Source organism: Bos mutus, chromosome 6, assembly GCF_027580195.1.
Source record: "Bos mutus isolate GX-2022 chromosome 6, NWIPB_WYAK_1.1, whole genome shotgun sequence".
In the NCBI taxonomy this organism is placed as follows: domain Eukaryota; kingdom Metazoa; phylum Chordata; class Mammalia; order Artiodactyla; family Bovidae; genus Bos; species Bos mutus.
The window spans coordinates 94,137,401-94,159,062 of record NC_091622.1 but is presented as its reverse complement, the minus strand read 5'-3'; the positions used below and the strand labels follow the sequence as shown (position 1 = coordinate 94,159,062).

Sequence of the window (21,662 nt, the reverse complement as noted above, 5' to 3'; positions counted from 1 at the left end):
AAAACTGTCACCCCCCAAAAAAACTATATATATATATCTTATATAAGTTATGAAGATTAACTTATAAGTTATAGATATTTTATAAGATTCAGATATAAGTTATAGAGGTTTTAAAGTACAGATTGCAATGTAAAATACTCACTACTGTGACTTGTTTTTTATTTTACAATGGATTTTGATTTTAAAATGTACAGATCTACTTCATTCTTTCATTAGGTTCAGAGTATCCCATTGGAAAAATCCTGATTGGTATCAGTTTACATGCATTTATGGGGCTGTATAGGATACATTGTCAATAAAGGGTTTATTGGGGCAATTTTTCTTTTATTTCTGGGCAAGAATTTTGCTCTTTTAAAAGATAGCTAATTATTTCTTTGTTCTAAAGTAACATAAAATAGTTACTTTTTTTCAAGTTTCATAGTAAATCTTCTCTTTGATAGGAAAAAGCATGAGATAAGTATGGTAACTTCTTTCAGTTTTAGAAAAACAAGATGGTATTTTTAACATTGCTTTTGGTTAGTACCTTTAAACCTAGCAAGTGAATATATAATATATATCTATGTATGATTTTACTTTGAGAATAATAGCATGTCTTTACAGTAGAATTGTGAGAGATTAGTTGTTAAGGAAGTGACTGTGTTATTTTATTGAACTTCAAAGATAAATGTCTAGAAATACATCTACCTACTGTTCTATAATAAAACCTTTTTATTTTGAAATAACTTTAAACTTACAGAAAAGTTGCAAATCTAATACAAAGAATTCATACACACCCTCCACTTAGATTTCTGGTGGCTCAAATGGTAAAGAATCTGCCTGCAATGCAGGAGACTTAGGTTTGATCCCTGGGTCAGGAAGACTCCCTAGAGAAGGAAATGGCAATCCACTCCAGTATTCATGCCTTGAGAATCCCATGGACAGAGGAGCCTGGCAGGCTACAGTCCATGGTGTCTCAAAAGACTCAGACATGACTTAGTGATCAAACCAACACCATCCTTGAGGATGTCAGTGCATTTCAGATTCCCATGATGTTAAACCATAGTTCAATGATCAAACCAGGAAATTAACATTAGCAAGCTCTTATCAGCTGAACTAAAGACTCATTCAAATATTAGTTTCCCCGTTATACTCCTTTTCACTTTAATAATCCAGTTAGGATCCCAAGTTACATATAGTTGCTGCATCCTTCATCTTCTCTAAGCTGTGACAGTTCCTGAGTCTTTCCACTTCTATTGTGACTTGGTACTTTTCATCTCATGGTTAGTTATTTTGTAATTCTGATGTTTTCTCATGATTAGAATGAGGTTTTATATTTTGGCAAGAAAACTGCAGAAGTGATGTATCCTTTTCACTGCAGTATACCAAGGGGAAAATTATTTTTATAATGTATGCATTATAGCTAGTGCTATAAACTTCAGTCACACGGCTTATGTGGTGTTTGCTAGGTTTTTCCAATGTTTACTACGTTCTAGGTTTACTATGTTCCCTTGGAAACTGATAAATATCTTGGGAGAGATATTTGAGGTTATGCAAATATTCCATTTCTTCTCAAACTTTCATCCACGGCCTTCTTTATCCATGGGTGGATTTTGCTTGATTCAATTATAACTGTGGTGTTTACCTAATGATAATTCTACATTCCCCTCAGTACTTCTACATTTATTCATTGAAACTCTTTGTAAAAAAGAGTTTCTACTTCATTTATTTACTCAATTACTTATTTATATTAATAAGACTTATGGATATTTATTTTATTCTACAGATTTTAATTAAACATTGTCATTATTTTTTTATTCGAATTGTTCCAAATTTGGCTATTGAGAATGTAACAGAATATCATAGATTGGGTGACTTAACAGAAATCCATTTCTCACAACTCTGGGGAATAGAAATCCATCAAAGTGTAAGCAGGTTTGATTTCTACCAATACCTTTCTCTTGGGATTTGCAGATACCTATCTTCTCACTATATGCCTACTGTTTGTGCATGAACATCCTTTGTGTCCCTCTTTTTATAAGGACAACAGTCTTAGGATCCCACCCTTATAATCTCATTTAACTTTAATTACCTCACTAAAGGTTCTATCTTCAAATGTAGTCAGATTGGGAATTAGAACTTCAAGATATGAATTTAATACATAATAGCCTTTATTTAAGTGCCTAGTAGTCCGTTGGCGGCCACCCACAGCCTCTCCTTCTATACTTGCAATCTGCTTCTGCTGAGGCTATCATGGTGTTTCCTTGATTCTTCATTCTGCCTTTTCTTTCTGTTTCTCTAGTATGAAAAGGGCTATGGTGAAGCTTGTACTTGTTCAGTCTCTTAATTCTTACTGCAAGTATGGTCATGGTTTGAGCTCTTCAGGCCTGGCTAATTATAGGGAGACTGCATATGAAAGGTCATTAGCTGTCAACATCCTTTCAGAAACCTTTTAAATTTGCTATTAATTCCATTGGATTTGATATCTCTTAGTCATAATCTCAGAGAAGGCAATGGTACCCCACTCCAGTACTTTTGCCTGGAAAATCCCATGAACGGAGGAGTCTGGAAGGCTGCAGTCCATGAGGTTGCTGAGGGTCAGACACGACTGAGCAACTTCACCTTCACTTTTCACTTTCATGCATTGGAGAAGGGAATGGAAACCCACTCCAGTGTTCTTGCCTGGAGAATCCCAGGGATGGGGGAGCCTGGTGGGCTGCCATCTATGGGGTCACACAGAGTCGGACATGACTCAAGTGACTTAGCAGCAGCAGCAGCAGTCATAGTCTAAGATCTACTGTGTGGATCACAACAAACTGTGGAAAATTCTTCAAGAGATGGGAATACCAGATCACCTGATCTGCCTCTTGAGAAACTTATATGCAGGTCAGGAAGCAACAGTTAGAACTGGACATGGAACAACAGACTGGTTTCAAATAGGAAAAGGAGTACGTCAAGGCTATATATTGTCACCCTGCTTATTAACTTACATGCAGAGTGCATCATGAAAATTGCTGGGCTGGAAGAAGCACAAGCTGGAATCAAGATTGCTGGGAGAAATATCAATAACGTCAGATATGCAGATGACACCATCCTTATGGCAGAAAGTGAAGAAGAACTAAAGAGCCTCTTGATGAAAGTGAAAAAAGAGAGTGAAAAAGTTGGCTTAAGGCTCAACATTCAGAAAACGAAAATCATGGCATCTGGTCCCATCACTTCATGGGAAATAGATGGGGAAACAGTAGAAACAGTGTCAGACTTTATTTTTTTGGGCTCCAAAATCATTGCAGATGGTGATTGCAGCCATGAAATTAAAAGACACTTACTCCTTGGAAGGAAAGTTATGACCAATCAAGATAGCATATTAAGAAGCAGAGACATTACTTTGCCAACAAAGGTCCGTCTAGTCAAAGCTATGGTTTTTCCAGTAGTCATGTATGGATGTGAGAGTTGGACTGTAAAGAAAGCTGAGCACCGAAGAATTGATACTTTTGAACTGTGGTGTTGGAGAAGACTCTTGAGAGTCCCTTGAACTGCAAGGAGATCCACCCAGTCCATCCTAAAGGAAATTAGTCCTGAATATTCACTGGAAGGACTGATGTTGAAGCTGAAACTCCAATACTTTGGCCACCTAATGCGAAGAACTGATTCATTTGAAAAGACCCTGATGCTGGGAAAGATTGAAGTCAGGAGGAGAAGGAGACGACAGACAATGAGATGATTGGATGGCATCACCAACTCACTGGACATTAGTAAACTCCAGGAGTTGGTGATGAACAGGGAGGCCTGGTGTGCTGCAGTCCATGGGGTTGCAAAGAGCAGAACATGGCTGAACAACTGAACTGAACTGCACTGAGTCATAGTCTATGGTTTCTCTGTGCTTTTTAAATTTTCCTGCAGTTGTTTCCCCCTCTGTTTTCCATCCTCTTTATTTTTTTTAGTTGGCTTTGAGAAAGTGAAATGGGATGCCTTTCTTTGGCCATTATCTTTAATTACAGATAAACTACTGGGGAATTGGGAGAAAATGGAGAAGGGCATGGCAACCCACTCCAGTACTCTTGCCTGGAGAATCTCCTGGACAGAGAAGCCTGATAGGCTACAGTTCAACAGGTCACAAAGAGCAGGACATGACTGAGTTACTAAGATCTCAAATAAACTAAGATATTCATTGGTATTATTAGTATTACAGAAGTTCTAAAAAGAGAATTGTGACTGTTAATGGAGGCTACATTCTGATCAATTTTAAGACTTTTCTCAAAATATTTGTCTGTGCTCTTTATAATAATAAGTAAAATAAGAGCCACCAACATGTATTGAACTCTTACACCATGCCAGGTATTGTGCTAAGTATTCATAATAAAATCTAATTAACTCTTATAACCACTCTAAAACAGAGATAACAGTGTTAAATTTTACAAATGAGAATACTTGTTCAAGGCCACACAAGTGATAAATATGAGAGCTGGACATCAAAAGCTTGTCTATCAACATAAATTATATATTTTCAACTACTATTTTGTAGAGATTATCTTTGGAAGAAAAAAAAACACAAAGAAACAAATACAAAAGAAACAACAATATCAACAAAACATACCTCAATATCTTATAATACCATTTCATTTACTGAATATTTCCAATAACTTCCTTACAATGTACATTAATTCATAAATGTACTCATCAATTAAAGCAAACACATACATGCCACGGTCATTATTATGTATAATTTTTCACTTACAAAAGCAACATATTGCCTCTGTTCTGAGTAGCCCATTTGTTTCATAGTTACTTACTTCCTTATACACCAGTTCTACATAGGAAATGAGTCCTGGCACTGGTTACTTTGTACTAATATGGCCAATACAGATTGATGCAGTTTTCTCTCCATGCCCAAATATCTATTAACATGGAGAAAATCTGGATTATCTGGTACTGAATGTGCAAAAATGAGTTCAGCTTTCTGTGCTGGATGATTGAATGCATCCCTGGATCAGCCTATCAAGGTTTAATTGAACTACAAATCCAGTGATAATTGGAATAGAACTTGGGTCCAAATCAGGACGCAAATAGTCTAAGCTTTAGTTAATGAACAGAAGCAAATAGAGACTTCTGCTTGCATTCATGGCATCCTTTGATTTTATCAGCCACTCAGGAACCATGGCATTGTAATATTTAAAATGAGCAGTTATATAACAATAATTTTGAAGTCGTCACTTTGTGCTCATAAATCAGATCAGATCAGATCAGATCAGTAGCTCAGTCATGTCCGACTCTTTGCGACCCCATGAATAGCAGCACGCCAGGCCTCCCTGTCCATCACCAACTCCTGGAGTTCACTCAGACTCACGTCCATCGAGTTAGTGATGCCATCCAGCCATCTCATCCTCTGTTGTCCCCTTCTCCTCCTGCCCCCAATCCCTCCCAGCATCAGAGTCTTTTCCAATAAGTCAACTCTTCTCATGAGGTGGCCAAAGTACTTGAGTTTCAGCTTTAGCATCATTCCCTCCAAAGAAATCCCAGGGCTGATCTCCTTTAGAATTGACTGGTTGGATCTCCTTGCAGTCCAAGGGACTCTCAAGAGTCTTCTCCAACACCACAGTTTAAAAGCATCAACTCTTTGGCGCTCAGCCTTCTTCACAGTCCAACTCTCACATCCATACATGACCACAGGAAAAACCATAGCCTTGACTAGACGAACGAGGCTAGAGAAATACAATATAACAATAGGACATTTAAAAATACCTTCATCTGTATCTTAGATTCCTCAAGACTATACATTTCTTCCTACAATATTAAAGCAGCATTAGGTGCTTGTGCTGTGCTTAGTCACTCAGTCCTGTTGACTGTTTGCGACCTCGTGGTCTGTAGCTCGCCAGGCTCCTCTGTCCATGGGATTTTCCAGCAAGAATAATGGAGTGGGTAGCCATGCCCTCCCTCCTCCAGGGGATCTTCCCAACCCAGGGATCCTACAATATGAGTGGATTCTTTACTGTCTGAGCTATTATGCACCAGGTGCATAGTAGTTGCTAAACACATGTTTGATTTGCATGTATAAATGGTTAGTCTTTGGAGGAAATAGATTAGTAAGTGAGATATAATAGAATCCATTCATCATGGAAGTTATATCTGTCGATAAAAATATTTGGTCACTGAATAAGAGGATGTATATCTAGTTAGTACAGTAGTTACCACTGTCAACATTTTCAACTGACATTTTGAGTGAGTTTATTGTTTTAAAAATTACCAAAACTAGATAAGCTGCAGGCAAATTCACCTAACATTGTCACCTTCTCAAGGTTTGAGAGCTGTGATGCTTGGTTCTGAAATACTTTTGAAAATGTCATTACTTTAGAAATGCACATTTACAAATGCCCAAGGAACTAAAGTTAAAAGTGATTGAGTAAATCACAATGACAAAATTGTAAAGATGGAGAAGAGATTAGAGGTTGCTAGGGGTTAGACATGGAGAAGGCAATGGCACCTGCCTGGAAAATCCCATGGATGGAGGAGCCTGGTAGGCTGCATGGGGTTGCTAAGAGTCGGATACTACTGAGCGACTTCACTTTCACTTTCATGCATTAGAGAAGGAAATGGCAACCCACTCCAGTGTTCTTGCCTGGAGAATCCCAGGGAAGGGGGAGCCTGGTAGGCTGCCGTCTGTGGGGTCACAGAGTTGGACACGACTGAAGTGACTTAGCAGCAGGGGTTAGACATGAGCTGGAAGAGGGAGAAGGGTGTGACTAAAGAAATCTCGTGTAAGATGGTTGTGGTGATGGAACCTTGTGGTAGCTCTAAGAATCTGCATCTGTAATACACTTTTTAAAAGGCACTTGTAATAAAGTGGTACAGACATATTGTATCAAAATGAATGTTCTGTTTTTCATATTTTTCTATTGTTACATAAGATGTAATCATTCAAAGGAACTGGGTGGATGGGAACCTCTTCACTATGTTTGTAACTCTTTGTGAATCTATAATTATTTCAAAGTGAAAAATGTAAAAATGATGGGGCTGAATTAATCTTGACTTAGTATAATAGCTGTGAGTTGTTTTCCCTCACTGCTTCCATATAAAAGTTTTGTACATTATACTCTGAATGATGCTATTTACAAGCTGTACATACTAGAGCTTTTGACAAGCAGTTGCAGGTGGCATATCAATGTACCAGCTGCATCATAGACTCTTGTTGTTAAGTGACAAACGCGTGGCATTCAACATGATAGTTCTCTTTAGAGGGCAGACTATCTCAAGTGTTTGGTTCCAGACATTGTTGTGACACTTACTGGTTTCTACCTTTATTGCATATATGGTTTTATATATTTCACCAGTATAATAAAAAATGTGAAATACTGGAGTTGTATTGATTTTATAGGTTTCTCTGTCATGTCAGTTATACTTTGAAGCAATATATCAATATTCTGTTATTTGCTGATTCTTTCTTGTGTTCATATATACATATATTATGCTTAGCTGAGTGGTGTAGATCTTTCTTATAATACGTAAGCAATGCTGTGAGACGCATAGCTGGAATCTTAGTATATATGTATGAAAGTGGATGAGAAGAATATTAGAAATCTCTTTCCTTGTCATCAATGCTGCTGCTGCTGCTGCTAAGTCACTTCAGTCGTGTCCGACTCTGTGTGACCCCACAGACGGCAGCCCACCAGATTCCCCCGTCCCTGGGATTCTCCAGGCAAGAACACTGGAGCGGGTTGCCATTTCCTTCTCCAATGCATGAAAGTGAAAAGGGAAAGTGAAGTCGCTCAGTTGTGTCCGACTCTTTGCGACCCCATGGACAGTAGCTTACCAGGCTCTGCCATCCATGGGATTTTCCAGGCAAGAATACTGGAGTGGGGTGCCATTTCCTTCTCTGGTCATCGATGCTAGGAACCCCTAAAAGGCAAATATACCATCTCATTGTTTTAGTTTGCATTTCCTTAAAAATTAGTGAAATTGAGCATAATATTTACTTCTGTTTGCGTTTCCTAGTTTATGAATTGCCTCTTAGCGGTGATTTGTCCATGATTTTTCTACATAGGTAAGATTCTTTCCCCAGTTGACTTAAGAAGCTGCTTTGTCTACATGGAGCTTTAGTTGTATGTGTTGAAAATATTCCTCCTAAGTGTGTCTTCAATGGGAGGAAGGTAAACACTCTGTATTCAAGAAATTGATGAAAAAAGAAAGTAAACAAACAAGCAAGCTGGGTGTGGCTGATAGAAAAAGAGTGAAAGGCAGCAGGAGTGAAAAACAGTGAGAAGTATAGAAATATGGAGGCTATGTAAAGGATTTTAGCTTTTATCCTGAAGGAAGGAGAAGCCTCTGAAATGTTTTAAGTTAGGTGTGGGTAGGATGAAGTATGGAGATGATGGTGATTTTGTAAATGAGGTTTATTATAAGAATTCTTTAAAAATAATCAATCTAAAACTCTTAGCAAAGAATGGAACATGGTAAATATTTAACAAATGTCTGTTGTTCATTGTTAATATGAATATAATGATGACTATTAACATTTCCGTCAGAAGGAGACTGAAGTCTGGTGAGGCTAAATGATTATTCCAATGACATGGCTATAAAGAATCACAGATAGATGTTTCTAGGCTAGATCTCATTCTCATTCTGATATCCAGAGTGTGAGTATGTCTACAGCAAGCAATTCAATGAGCTCACAACACAAATCTAGGCAAGAGAGTGATCCTGTTACAGAGTAAACATTAGGAGTATTAACAAAAGCGCAATCGTGCATTCGGTCACTCTCACAGGAGTCATACCACATGAGTGTGATCAATGTATTGGAGGCCAAAAGACTCAGTTACAATAATATTTACACAGAAGAGGTCTTGGGAAACAATATTATCCTCATTATAGAGTTAGTCGGCCAGGATTTACAAGTGCCATTTTTTAAAATTAAATAATCTGCAAGCTTCGTGTTCACAAACACGTACATACTCTGTGGGCCCTCAATAAATACTAGCTGACTGACTGACAGATAAACATCCCCATAAACAGATAAACACTTCTAAGTGAAGTGCAGCCATATATTTAAAGAGGCAGTATCAGATCTACGTGTATAGAGATTAAATATATGAGGAACAGAGCGAAAATGCAATAGTGAAAATCTCTTTCTAAATTGTGATCTGCTTAAAGAGCAAATGAATATACACTACAGCAATTATTCACGTGTCCCAGATGAAAGTTCTATTAAAATAGCATTAGTCCACAAAATAGATGCTCTTCACCAACTCTAATCAAATCCATTTTTGTTACTTAAAATCTTTACTCCATCTATCAATTAACTTGCAAATAATGCTAACAGTGACCTTGTTAATATGTGTGGTATATCTTGAGAAGGAGATATAGTATAAGGAAACAGGAGAGTCAGAACTAAAGATCAGGAAGTGGGCATTTCATTGGGACCCCCTGGCAGTCCAGTGGTTAAGACTTTGCCTTCCAATGCAGACAGTTGGGGTTCCATCCCTGGTGAGGGAGCTAGATCCCACAGGCTTCATGGCCAAAAAACCCAAACCCAAAACAATATTGTAACAATATCAATAAAGACTTAAAAAATGTCTCCATTAAAAAAATATTTTAAAAATTCTTTTTTTAAAAGCAGGCATTTGATTATATCATCTCCTCTCAGTTCTTAGTATGCTAAAGTCCTATTAAATATCCTTACCTAAATTAATGAATAGATCCTTAATAATATAACTGAAATGCAGCAACACAGACTCACAATCTTGATGTTAGTACTTAACTAGTTCAATGATCTTAAGCAAGATTTAACCTTCTTTAATATTTTTAATTTCAATTGGAATAATTTAGTAAACCATTTCTTTACATGTTTCCTTAAATATGTGTAATATCTGGTACAGTGCTTGGCTTTTAATAAGCAAGATATGTCTTCTTTGCTGATATTAGTTACTGACTGATAGTGAAAATGACAATTTCCCCAGTAACAAAGGTCTATTTAGCATCAGTCTCTCCTGATGATGGGACCGTAGTGAGGAGTTCCAGGTATGAGAGCTGAACTCACAGGATCAGACTGCTGATGGATCTCTGGAGGACAGGACAAGTCTGGTCTAAAGATGGGTCCTGCTCCCCGGGTTAGCATAGGTTTGATGCTTGAATTGTGTAAGTTATTCTGGCCAGACCCAAAGGAGAAGCTGAAGACCACGAGCTCACCTTAAGAGGGAAGATAAAGGATATAAAGAACAGTAAGTACGAGTGAAGAGAAAACTCTAAACCCTGGAATAAGGACATGAGCCAGCCAATTGGATTAAAGGGCCAAAAAAAAAAGGGTCTTGTTGTGGTGGCCATTCGTTTGTTTTTTTGTTTTAAGAACTTGTACTCCCCATTCCTTCAAGTTATATGGTGTATTGATTTCAGTCATGCCTAAGACTAACAATATTTTTCAGCAGCCCAGTCACGGCTTCATTTTTTTTTTAAACTTTATTTAAACTTAAATGCATATTGTCACAAACATTACTTCTCATCATTTTATTTCTCAACAAAGACAAGGTCTTGCTCTAACTTCTCCTTCCCCTCACCCAAGCTTCTGCTAATTTTTCAATGTTTAACTGAAATGGTTGCGTCATTTGCTTATTAGAGTGTATTGTCTAATCTCTGGGCTTTTGGAAAGCTAAATTACTGTGAAAATAAACAGTAGTGAGTCTTGGGGTTGGCAACGGCTTCATTTTTTGCAGAGGTTAGAGGTTCTTTGTAAGAAGGACTGAAAATATATAGTGACACATTTTAAAGATTCCAAGTAGTACAGTTTATGAACACTGTATTAATAGGGTACTAATGAATACTGTTGATAGTGTAGAAAGTGGCTTATAAAATGCCTATAATTATGCTCTTCCTATACCTATTTCTTCACTTCCCTCTTTTGCTTGAAAGGGGGCTAAGATGGTCTGCAGTGCTAGGCATTCAATTTATCTTCTAAAATGACATCGAATGTTTTCTTCTTAGAGTTTTTAGTAATCCTGTAAGAAGCTATTTTTAGGCCAAATTTAACTGAGAAAATGTTTACAGGACAAAATTAATGAGCCTAATATTAAATAATAAGAGGTAGAATTTGAAACTAAGAACATTTAAAATTCAGGAAGGCATACCACATTTCTGGTGGGAAAGACAATATTATATAGAAGGATGTAAAACAATTCCAACCTATATACACATTAAAAAAAAATTGTAGTCAAAACTCCAAGGTAGCTTGCTTTAGCTGATCAAATAATTTTTGAAAATATATGGAAATATAAGAGTGTACGAATTGACAAGAAATTTTGAAAAAGAAGAATATGAGGGAAGAACTTCCCCTATTAGTTAATAAAACATTATAAAGCTGTAAACAAAACCATATGACAGGGGCATAAGAATAAGTGGATAAATGACTGATTTTGGCTATAAACTCCTACTAAAATTACACAAAGAGTAAATTTCCTAAGGACTGAATACCTCTACTTAGCTCTTTATCTGTATCTATTCCTAACCCTCTCACTGCTCCTACTCCACTCATAACTCTAGATCTCTATTTTTGCTTCCTTTTTCTTGTTTTTGGCCACACCATGTGGCATGTGGGATCTTAGTTTCCTGACCAAGGATTGTACCTTGTTTTGCCCTCTATTCTGGAAACACAGAGTCTTAACCACTGGACTGCCAGGGAAGTCCTGCTCTACTTTAGGATTCTCTGCCTCTCTCTCCTTACCTATTTATGTCTGTCAGGCTATTTATCTATCTATACATATATCTATTTATATCTATACATAGATATGAAGCAGGCAAGAACATTTTACCCAAGATAACACAGATATATTGAAAAAAGCTGAGAGGTTCTATTACAGTGAATATTTTCAATGTCTTTAAAGAAAATATATCAGCAATAGAATCAAAAGATAAATAATATAATTGAAAACATCTCCAACACATATGAGAATGGATTATCCCTAGACCACAAAGAGCTTTTACTAATGAATAAGCAATAAATCAATTGTAAACTGTATAAAGGAAATAAATAGGCACATCACAATCTACATGGGATGTTACTACACAGTAATGTCTGCCAGGGCTTCTCAGGTGGCACAGTGGTAACGAATCCACTTGCCAATGCAGGAGATGCAAGAGGTGCGGGTTCAGTCCTTGGGTTGGGAAGATCCCCTGGAGAAGGAAATGGCGACTCACTCCAGTATTCTTTCCTGGAATATTTCATGGACAGAGGAGCCTAGTGGGCTACAGTCCATGGGTCACAAAGAGTTGGACACTAATTGGACCAACACACACACATAATGTTTATTATTCACTAAGACACCTTTAGAACCTCTGTTGAAAATTAAGTAGTCAAAGTTCTCACCTCTACTCCTTACAATTTTTGTTTAGTTTCTCCTCTTAAACTATAACTAGAGAACTCAGTACTCTACAAAATTTGTTCTTCCTTAAAATTCTTTCTCCTCCAAAATTTCAAGACCTTCCAATTAAAATCCTCAGTTGATTTGAGCTATTAATATCAGCTAGATACTGATTTTTTAAAAAACATATACTAAGGTAAAAGGCTTATGTCTTCTAAGGTATCTGCATTTGTACAAGTAAAAGACACAACTGTTTGATATTGTTTTATAGACTGAAGATGCAGAAGGCTTCTACTGATTGGTGTTAAAAGATTCTGGAATGGGCTACAATTAATATTAGAATATTAGAATTAGAATACAATTAATATTAGAATTAAAATTCAGAGATAATTGTGTTCTGAAGAGGTTAATCCTTATCTTCAGATATATAAATACTCAATATGAAGTAAGTCAACTTATCTTTTAAAAACATCCAACAATTATCAGAGAAGCCCCAAACCTAGAGTTAATATATATACTGAAGTTAATCCTATATTCTGGATTAACTTAATACTGTCACCAAGAGGAAAAATGCCACAGCAGTGATAAATGATACTGCAGATGATAGTGAAGTTAGAAGAAAGCAAATAGTAAAAAACTATCACTAGGAGTTGGGCACGACTGAGTGACTTCACTTTCACTTTTCACTTTCATGCACTGGAGAAGGAAATGGCAACCCACTCCAGCGTTCTTGCCTGGAGAATCCCAGGGACAGAGGATAGAGGGACAGGGACAGTGGGCTGCCGTCTATGGGGTTGCACAGAGTCGGACACAACTGTAGCGACTTAGCAGCAGCAGCAGCAGCATGCAGTTAGAAGGCTTCCCAGGTGGCACTAGTGGTAAAGAACTCGCCTGCCAATGCGGGAGACATAAGAGACCCAGCTTTGATCCCTGGGTCAGGAAGGTCCCAGATCCCTGATATTGGGAACGATTGAAGGCAGGAGGAGAAGGGGATGACAGAGGGTGAGATGGTTGGATGGCATCACTGACTCAATGGACATGAGTTGGAGCAGGCTCCGGGAGGTGGTGAAGGACAGAGAGGCCTGGTGCTGCAGTTCATGGGGTGGCAAAGAGTCAGACACGACTGAGTAGCTGAACAACCACAAATGGGTGGGAAAAGACTGAGTGGTGAACAAGGCACATAGACAATTTTAACGGCACAACGAATTAGAATTTAATTTTATTCCATATTTTTTGTCAAAATACTTTTATGAATTTCCCCATAAGCAATAAACCACATATCATCTTAAAAGTCTGAATGTGTCAATGACCTTGTTGTTAAAAAGAATAAGCACTTTTACATGACACTTATCTTCTAACCCAATCATCCATCTCAAAATATTGAAGTGAAAGATGTACAAACTTCCTCTACCTAAGAAAAACATTATTTTGAAAATAATTCCTGTTGATAAATGCTGATTTCTTCCCTCCCTAACTCTCACTTCTCTCCCTTCCCTCGTTTTATCTTTTCTTCTCATTAGTAGTTGATGGAAAAAATATTTTTTTTTTCCTGGTTTACTACTGTTGCTATCTTTTGCTATCTTTAGGAACATCCTAAAAACATATTTACTTTAGTTTTTCTTTACTGCTGTCTTACATTTTTTGGTATCTGACATAATGGATATATAATTAACATCACTGGTGAGTAGAATGGGGAGGGAGGAGGGAGGAGGCTTCGGGATGGGGAACACATGTATACCTGTGGCGGATTCATTTTGATATTTGGCAAAACTAATACAAATATGTAAAGTTTAAAAGTAAAATAAAATTAGAAAAAAAAAAAGAAAATAAACTTTATAAGATCAATAGCCAGTAATAATCTTAGAGAAATTATTTCATGCTCACTGTATGCCAGGTTTTATGTCAAGGACTTTATGTTTTACTTTTATCACAGTTTATGAGCTTAATCTTATGACTACCCTATTTGTAAAGGAGGAAACTGAGGCTTAGAGAGATTAAGATTACAGGGTTAGTCACAGCTAAAGATGAGTGATTCCTGAAGGCAGAGATGTCTGAGTCTAAACTAGAACGTACACCCTACCCCACTGCGAGATGGGTCCTGGAAACAAGTTTTAACTCTGTGGGGACACCATATTTCAAAAATAGTTTCGAACAATTTGAGGCATTTAGAAATAACATGACATTGTGCAGTCCAGTGGTGAGTTAGTAAGTGTGCCAAGTCCTGGGAGAGAGGCAGAGGTTTTCTATCTCTCTGCCTCCTGTTTCTCATTTCCTTATACCTGTTTGTAAGATCAAAGGTAAATTTATGAAATATTTAGTGAACAACCCAGCTTCATAAAGAATATGCACAGCCTGCTGGTTTTGTAGATTTTTCCAGACAATAATTTTTTTTTGGGTATTTACTCTTTTGCTATTATAGTGGATAAAAGTGACCCGATTGAAACTCAGTCCTCATCTTCATCTCCTGGTTGCGACTAGGGCAAATATACGTTCAGGTCTTATTCAACAGAAAAGACACATCCAATCTCATTCCAATAGATATCTGAGCAACTATCAAAGATACATTATCTTTAGAAGGAGAGGGAAGAAATGAGTATCAGGTTACTAAAGACATGACATCCTAATTAAAAGAGCCTGCGTAGAGCGCCAGAGTGGGTCTAGACAGAGCCAACGTGATTGTGAAATCTTGTCGCTGAAGATGTCAGTAGCCTCAGAGCAGTTCCTTTAATTAGAATCTTCTTTTATTTTGTTTAAGCTCAAGACACAAAACTCATTTCAGTCACCCTGCCTAGAAACTGGGTTGCTTAGAACAAAAAGACTAGTCCTGGAAAAGAGAAAATCAGGGTCGTAACAGTCCAAGTATATAAATATGTATATGGACCATCACTTTCTTGTAACAAATGGTAAGAAGATATGTGGGTGACAGTGAGAGAGGCATGTGGAGGGTCTGCTTTATCACCTACCTCTGACTATGTTTCCCAGCACAGCTCCTCGCCAATCCCAGGCCCCGGGCCATCATTAGTCCTCGCGCATGGAGGCAATGAAGGTGTCTCTTCAAGTAAATCATCTGAGGATTTTTATAATCTCAAATAAAATTTTCTAATATTTTTTTCTAAGTTTTCCAGGTTTAAGGTTTTAATCTTTTATTATTTATTGAGCAGCAGTTTGGAAGAGCATGGTGAGAAACCTGGGATATATAGTTGGATACAAAATCTGTGCTGTCCAGTGGTCTATTAAAAACTAATAAGTTCTTTCTTTTTCATATTATCACTGTTCTCTCCTCCGGTGCTTAAAAATTAATAGCATGTGGGTTTATAAACCTTTGGCTGTCGATCAGTAAAATTGTTGATAAATGTATTTTAGAGATTATATGGGAAATTCTACATATAAATTTTCTCTTCAACCTCTAGAAAGACCATAGGCAACTATTTCAACTGAACATATTTTCCAGTGTTTTTTTTTATGATATCAGGATAAAGAAAATTACATGTCAACATAACCAAATAAAATAAATCTATTTCAAACTGCAACTTTGAAAATTAATCAGAAAAGATGTAAATAAGTAAGGTAAATGCTGTGGAATAAAGGTAAATGTTTCTTACTTACTAATGAGGGTCTGATAAAACAACAAATCATTGCAAATAATGTCTTCTTGTTAAAATTAATGAGAATAAAATCAATAAGGGGACAGGACACTGTTCTGACTTCTTTTTGGCAAGTCTTAAGTCTCTGTGTTTATTTCTGGTATTAAGTAGAATTGATTTGCATCTGCCTGTTAAGTCTTAGCTATGGATGTGGTTAGAAATTTATAAAACCTGAAAGGGTCTGACCCTTATCTAATGAGGGAAAAATAGAAAGCAGGCACACTCGAATCAGTTCAAAATGTGAAGTCATAATGACATTGACTATTGAATTATTATTCTTGTATTATTTATGCATCTGTAAATCCAACATATATAAGAATACAGGGAGGAAGAAGAAAAGAAGGCAAGAATGAAGGGAAAAAAGGAAAGGAAGGAAAAAGGGGGAGGGGAATGATTAATGGTGAATGTATGATGAGGACTAAATCAAATATAAAAAGGCTCTAAGTCCTATGCTGTTTATTTAACGTGCTTCTAGCTGTATTTTTTTTAAATCAGTTTTATTCTTTCAAGATAAGCATCATTCTTCCTTATCTTAGACTATGATTTTGAAAAAGCTTTACTCTAATTTTGGATTGTGTATGCCATTTGGACCTTCAATTTATTTGTGGCAGCAAGCACTCTGATGAAAGTACTGTTTGTCCTGTAATTGCTGTCTTCCAGAGAGCGTTTTGTTCCACTAGGATCTCCTAGAACAGTTTATTCTCAAAAAGATGTGGCACAGACTGATTCTTCATTTTAAGGATGCTCCTTTAACTTCTCCAGGTTTTAAACTAAAATATTATCTTGAACAATAAAAAGTCGGGGGAAAAATGATCAGGACCGGGGACACATTTCAAAATTTATACTGAATATTTCTTTTATTTTGGAAATGAAAATATATTATGATATACAACCTAACGCTTACAGACAACTCACTCATGGCATGGATCAATACTATAACTATGTGGATGAAAACAAATTTTGTTGTAGAAATATAGAGTGCTTTTTAGCAAACTGTATTTTTTAAAAACTTTCCTAATGCAAGCTTCATCATGAATGCAGTAATGCTGATTTTTAATAAAGACTATCAGTGTAAAGTATTGCTGACTTTTTGATAAGCAAAGAATAATGACTTTATATGTTTTATGAATGCCATATTGTTGCTCACAAACTATCTTTGTGACTTTTGAAAACTAGGAATGAATAATCAGGAGAATGTGCATTTTATTTCAAGTATATTAAGTAATCTAATTCTCAGTCTCTCTCTCTTTTTTTTCTTTTCATTAGAAAAGACCCTGTTCTGGGAAAGATTGAAGGCAGGAGGAGAAGGGGACAACAGAGGATGAGATGGTCAGATGGCATCACCAACTCGATGGACATGAGTTTGAGCAAGCCCCAGGATATGGTGAAGGACTGGGAAGCTTGGCATGCTGCAGTCCATGGGATTGCAAAGAGGTGGAAAGGAATGAGGGACTGAACAACAACAAATTTTCAGTAACGTTGTATCAAGGCCCAAGTGATAATATCTGGTAGGAATTTACTAAGGAAATAAGTGTTTACAATATATACATACTTGTAAAAAGATGATCTGAGGTGACACAGAGCATAGCAGAATGGTTGGAAATAAAGTTAGAGAGGTCAAGAAACATATTCTTCAACAAAACGTGGTTGATGAAAAAAAAAAAAGCTTGTAACAGGAGCATATGACAAGGTCCAACGATTTAGCTTTAAATATAGCTCTGGGCTTGCAGATTGCCAAATCAAATAAGAGTATATTTCTCATTGTATGACAAAGAAAACATACCAAATCTTCTGACAAGAAAGAGTATCACTATGCAAATAATATGGTAAATAATTCTTTGAAGAAGAAGCCAATTTTCAAGACACAGGTTAAAGATGGACTTTCAGCAGTATTTAGATAGAAATTTCCTAGATGTTTCAGAAGGAGGAAGTGTTACTGTTTCTCATGACTTAACTTTTCACATCCATTTACAAATATAATATTACAAAAACAGTGTTGTAGAGTGGGGCGGGCAGCATCTTTGTCACTTGCAGTTAGTTTTCTGCCTGAAATGCTCTCCTTTTATAGCAAAGCTTTCTCATAGCACCCCAGTGTGGTGCTTCTCATTCTATATTGTAATAATTGATCTACTTTCTCTCACTAAACTATAAGGGCCTCCCAGGTGGCGCTAGTGGTCAAGAACCTGCCACTGGCGGGATGTAAGAGATGTGGGTTCGATTCCTGTGTTGGGAAGATCCCCTAGAGGAGGGCAGTGGCAACTCACTCCAGTATTCTTGTCTGGAGAATCCCATGGACAGAGGAATCTTGTTGGCTGCCATTCACAGGGTTGCAAAATGTCGAAGACAACTGAAGCGACTTGGCACACACTAAGCTATAAACTTCTTGAAGGTATAGATGATTTGGTTAATATTTTATTCCTGTTACTTAACATGGCCTCTGACACCTAGTAGATTCTCAATAAGTCCTTGGTGGATGAATGAATGGATGAACGAGTGAATTTGGGGTTGCACTGAGGAGTCTTCCTCATCAAGAAAAATCCTTGTCATCAAGGGTTTGGGGTCAGACAATCGAGTGGGGAGAAAGGAAAGGGGAGAAAGACAGGACTATATATGGAGAGGCGTGGGTGTGTCTCAGCTCAGAACTCAGGTGTCACCTGCTCTTTTGAGCAGCTTCCCAATCATTAAAAGTCAGCATGGATATTGATTCTTCTGAATTAGGTGAGGGATGAGAAAAGGTGTTGTTTACTCAGAGTTCCAAAGCTCGAGCTGCTGTACACTTGGGGGCTGAAGGAGAGAATCAGAGAAAATCTTGATACAATTCTATTCTAGAAAATGGCTTTTCCATGCATTCATTTTTAATAGTATATTTATCATAGTTGCCTTTGAGGAAGGCAATTTATATTTAGCAAGAACTGCTATTAATTAGTATTCATGGGCATAGCCTTTCTTTCTGTTTGTTCTGGTGTTCCAAAATTGCAAGGAAAAAGTGCCTGCCATTTAATTATATTAAATCAGATATGTGAACAACAGAATTCTGGCGTCAAGGACTGTATTAGCAAATTGTGCCAATTAGAAACACACAGCAAGTACCATGCACTTTCCTTTCGCATTAGTGGCTTTTAAATCATATAGTGGCATAGTAACAAATACAGCTAGCATGGTATGACTGTCACATTTTCCACACATTCATTTTTAGCTACTTTGCCTTTTAAAGAAAACATACAGTAGGCTGTAGGCCTACACATAAAATGCTTCCCAAAATATGAGATAATTATATGCTTAAGGAGTAATATGCAAACACTCTTCTTCAGATAATTATGAACACTTATTTTTCCACATGGGAAACTAGCCAAGAAGTAACGACATACTGCACTTTGGGAAGTCATCCATTTTTAATACATGAAGCAGTGCCCCATCAAGTATTACAAAAAGAAAGTTAACAGATTTCTTGCAATCAAATGAATAACCAAAAGTAAAGAAAAAAAAAAAGAATTCTAAAGTGATAGTATCCATCACTCAGTGCCCCATTAAAAAACAATTCTATGAAGGGACAAAAATCTGCTATAAGAATAAATGTTGGCAGTCATAAATAAATATTCGATTTTTAGTAGATTCTGAAGATATACCTTCCTCCCGGAGTATTCTTTGAAAATTGATAGAAATCAAAAAGTAAGTTTGTGTAAGCTGTAATTTGGGGTATTTTTTATTTACAATTAAGTAAATCTTGATTAATTATGGTAATCATAACATCAAATGAAGAAGATGGATAAGTGTTGCTTCAGTCGTGTCCGACTCTGTGCGACCCCATAGATGGCATCCCACCAGGCTTCGCCCTCCTTGGGATTCTCCAGGCAAGAACACTGGAGTGGGTTGCCATTTCCTTCTCCAAACTGAAAATATACAAGATGCTAAATTATATTTTTGTCCATTGCTTAAGCATTCTAAAATCTAAAATTTTGCCAGGTCTCCATAATGATTTTAAACTAATTTTAGTATTAAGAAACTTTAAATTATATTGCCTTTGAAATTTAATTTATTTGAGGGCAAAACAAAGTGATGATGAACTTTAGTTTCTTTTAAGGTGTTTTTGTACATATTATTAAGAATTTATTGTCTATTTGCTAATACTGTAATATTATCTGCTAAAGAAATTTTAAAACTTCTTTTATTATTTCAGGTAAAGTTTACACAGATTCACAGCCAGTAATTGTGTACTTTAGGGAGTCTGACAAATTCACACAAATATATAACTGACACCCCAATCAAAGAACACTCCTCTAACCCAGAAAGTTGCCTCATCCTCCATTCCATCAGTCTCTATCACCCTCAGGCAAACACTGCTCTGTTTCTGTCACTAAGAGTATAATATGTTCTTGAACTTCAAATGGAACCACCCAATATGTGTTTACTTGTTTTCACTGCTAAGTCGTGTCTGACTCTTTTGCAACCCCATGGACTGTAGCCTGCCAGGCTCCTCTGTCCATGGGCTTTCCCAGGCAAAAATACTGGAATGGGTTGCTACCTCCTTCTTCAGGGGATCTTCCTGACCCAGGGATCGAACCTGTGTATCTCCTGCATTGCAGGCAGATTCTTTACCACTGAGCCATCTTATGCTATTTTTTTTTTTTTTGAGAGATTTATCTCTGTAGTTGCATGGAACAGTAGGTAATTCTCTTTTTTTATTACCTACTGGTGTTGCTTTGTATAATATGTAGCTATTTATCTATCTTCCTTCCTTTTGGTACATATTTAGATTGTTTCCAGTTTGGAACCGGGAAACCTGGCGGTCTACAATCCATGCGATCACAAAGAGTCAGTCGTGACTGAGCACTGAACACACATGCTGGTTTGGAATTATTATTAATGAAGCTGCAATAAAAAATATTTTTACAGGTTTTACTAGACTTATGTTTTGATTCCGTTTAGGCAAATACTTGGAGTTGAAATGCTGGTTCATGTGAAAAATATTTAAGAAACTGCCAAGCAGTTTTCCAAGTTTGGGTCAGTTTACACTCCCACCATCAGTATATAAAAGGGATTTCTTTGCTCCACACCCTTGCCAACATTTTGTGTTTTCAGTCTTTTCAGAAGTATGTTGCATACTTTTCAAATATTGGGGCATTTTCTAGATTTCTTTCTGTTACTAGTTTAAATCCGTTATGATCTTAGAACATTTTTGTATGAATTAGTTTGTTTCATTGCTTACCTTGATGAAGACTGAGTTTATGTTCAAATATTAATATTAATAATACTATACTCCCCTCACACTTAGCAGGGCTTCCCTGATAGCTCAGTGGTATAAAGAATCTGCTTGCAATGCAAGAGACTCAGGAGATGCAGGTTCAGTCCTTGAGTCCTGAAGATTCCCTGGAGCAGGAAATGGCCATCCACTGCATTATTCTTGCCTGAAAAACCCCATGGACAAAGGATCCGAAGGGCTACAGTCCAAAAGGTCGCAGAGAGTCAGACACGACTGAGCGACTGAGAACCGCACACGCTGTAAGTTCTAACAGTGTGTTCCCAGTCCCTTCCTGCCATCCTTTGTTGCGCTGGCATAGATTTTAACGTTTGCGTCTGCTATGAACAGAAAATATACTATTATCTTTCACTCCAAACAGTCATCTCTAGAGCAGTAAAGAAAAACATACATTTAATTTCCTTAATTTATTCCTTTTCAAATGCTCTTCATATTTTGTGTAAATCT

General features: G+C 36.9%; 1 long non-coding RNA gene across 1 annotated transcript in view; it reads left to right on the top strand.

Annotated features, from left to right (window-relative positions):
- Nucleotides 1-20,827, top strand: part of LOC138988318 (uncharacterized) — a 39,445-nt gene extending 18,618 nt beyond the window's left edge. The window contains exons 2-3 of the long non-coding RNA XR_011464628.1: nt 17,225-17,466; nt 20,712-20,827. This is a non-coding gene — a long non-coding RNA (uncharacterized lncRNA). The remainder of the gene's footprint in view (nt 1-17,224; nt 17,467-20,711) is intronic.
- Nucleotides 20,828-21,662: the final 835 nt, after the last annotated feature.